The sequence below is a fragment of the Oryx dammah genome, unplaced genomic scaffold (genome assembly GCF_014754425.2).
Source record: "Oryx dammah isolate SB20612 unplaced genomic scaffold, SCBI_Odam_1.1 HiC_scaffold_5, whole genome shotgun sequence".
Classification (NCBI taxonomy): domain Eukaryota; kingdom Metazoa; phylum Chordata; class Mammalia; order Artiodactyla; family Bovidae; genus Oryx; species Oryx dammah.
The window spans coordinates 70,042,786-70,045,475 of record NW_024070189.1 but is presented as its reverse complement, the minus strand read 5'-3'; the positions used below and the strand labels follow the sequence as shown (position 1 = coordinate 70,045,475).

Genomic DNA, 2,690 nt, shown 5'->3' with positions numbered 1-2,690 from the left:
CCTCTAGAACCCATCATCCATCCTTTCAGATTCTCGGTGTCTGAGCCTCTATCTTATGTTTTAGGAGTTTCCCCAAAAGAAATAACACAATCTTCCCAGAAAATAACAGATGCTTCCATTTGCAGCCTCCTCACTGCTCTTCTGGAATCAGATATACTCATTCAGACTCTGAATCTGGACATAGAAACAAGAAACTTGAAATCAAGCAACAGCTAATAGAATTTACCTCAGTGGGGCTCTGAGCTCAATTTCCTGTCCTCCTAAATGCTACAGGAGAGATGAAAACAAACCAACCAACCACAACCCTCTATTGCACACAGCTGAGAACCTGACATGATAGAGCCCTGTGTTTGTGGTGGAAGGGGCAAATGACCCAGCGTAGGGTGGTGATCAGGTGTTCTAAAATTGCCTCTCTGCAAAATAAGATTTTTAAGATCAACTGAGGCAAACAAATAATTGAAAAGAGATAAAATAGCTCCTGAAGACTCACGTTCTTCTTCCCCAGCCTCTCTGTCTCAGGCTCTGCCTCCAGCACTGTCTTGCTCCCCTCTTCTGGGGACTTGTGCTCAGACCCTGCCTCCAGGGTCACCTTTTCCCTTCCCCCTTTATACTGCCTATTCCTCCTCTGTACCCTCAGTTTCCCCACACTAATTTTCTCACTGAACTTCCCTTTCCTCCTGAAGTTCTCCTCATCCCATTTTCTTCTGAATCTCTCAGAACCTGTCCCTTTGAATTAAGTAAGCCTTCTGAGAATCCAGTGGTTAAACTCTTAAATTTTTATATTCTTTGGACTAAAACTGATCTGTAAGCATTATTCAAAGTGTTTCTCAAAGTAAACAAAGATCCTCACAGATTCGCTAAGGAATTTAATATATCAGTCTTACCAATCTTGTTTCTTTGCTCTATATCAGTTAGATCATAAGCTTGTTGGTGAAGGCCATTGCCAGCACTGAATGAAAAGTTCTGATTGGGAAAGTCCTGAAAGGTCTAGAATTAGAACCAGGAGAGCAACCTTCTAACTTATACCATCAGGCCCAAGAAATCCCTATATGACTTAATTGGGCAATTCCTAGCACTTTTCCAAAGCTTAAGGATTGGAATAAAGGAACAAAACTCATGCTTACATATAAACTTCTGATGAATCTGTTCATTGCTATTATAATCTTCAGGTTATTTTAAAGAAAATTCTGGTCTTCTTTCAGATGTTGATCCCACTCATGTAGATTTAACTCTGATTATTAATGGTCTGAACAAGGATCTAGTAAAAAGGAGCAGGGTGTAATGGGAAACTGTCCACTCCAGATTTAATCTGATAAACCAGCTCTCTCACACTCTGGATGAGTCACCTAAAAGGAATACTGCCAAAATTCTTAATCTTAAATTTCAGCAAATAAAATTTCCTAAAAGAAACAAAAACCTTCCTAGCTTCTGTTATTAGTGCAAAGAGGACACTGGAAAAGAGATTGTTAACAGACTCAAGCACTTCAGGCACCATTGGCCCTCTAACCAGGCTGTCCAACTTCTTCCCAATTCCCAGTTGTGGGGCTCCAAGGAACTGTAGGGGCTTTTCTCAATCCTTCCTCTTAATCAGCTTGGAGAGCCATTCCTCCAGATTTGAGATGGATCTCTTCTAGTCCATCTGAGCCACTCCTGATGCTCAACCCCACTACTAGAAAGCAGTCCCTTCCTTGAGTTCAAATAATGGGGATCTCTAATGAGATTCACGAGATTCCTGTCTGTGAACTGATCCCCTTTTGTTTGGGCCCTTTGAGAGACACACACTCTTTTCTCCTTAGTTCCTCTACCACCTTTCATATACTACACTAATAATTCTTCTTAAAGTAGTATCATGCTGAAATTGCTTTCTTCTGAAAAGGGAAAATAATTCTGGAATTTGACAGTAGTCATCAAAGCAGCCAACCAGATGAATTAAGTGACTCTTTGATATTTTTTTTTTAAGTTTGCAAATTCTTTATATTTCCAGCTATTGAGAGAACATTTCTGAGTTGAAGTTACCTCTAGCAGCAAAACCAGAGCCAGCTGTTAAGCAGCCAGCATGCTACAGTATACATGACCATTTATTTTTAGCATGTTCTTTGTTCTCCTCTTCCAGAAGCTTCAGACATCTATTTAATTTATCTGTAGTCATAATGAAGCTGTATCTACAACTGCCATGTCTCCTGAAGTTCCTTCAATCATTGCATATATATTTGAAAAGCCATACACGGAGTCAGTTCTAACTAGCTGTCCATTTTGGTGAACAGCATTTTCACTCATAGAGAGCTTTATTTTTAGCCTGCCAACTGCATGGATTTCTTCATTTTGAGGGGATGGAGGAGGTCCTTCTAAATCCAGAAAATCTAGTGGTCTTTCACTTAGGGTGAGTACAGGAGGTGGTATTTTTAGTTCCATAGGCTTAAAGGGAGTTGACTGTGGAAGGTCTGGTCTTGAAATCTGCTGGTCTTGAAAACGGAATGTTCATTATTTCCTGCTACAATTCTCTCTGGAAGCTGCATAATCACACTAGCATTTGAAACTCCTTCTTGGAATCCTTGTTCCAGGTCAGCATTTGTTGGTGCTATCTTTCATTTTTCCAGGACCCTCACTAACTGACCTTTGGTGTATTCCATTTCCTACTGAATTTGACTAATTTCTGCCATCTCAGCAGCAGTAGAAGGAAATGCTGCCCC

The 2,690-nt window shown here is 40.4% G+C and overlaps 1 pseudogene; it reads right to left on the bottom strand.

Moving 5' to 3' along the window:
- Positions 1–1,777: 1,777 nt before the first annotated feature.
- LOC120863831 lies at positions 1,778–2,690 on the bottom strand (annotated as a pseudogene).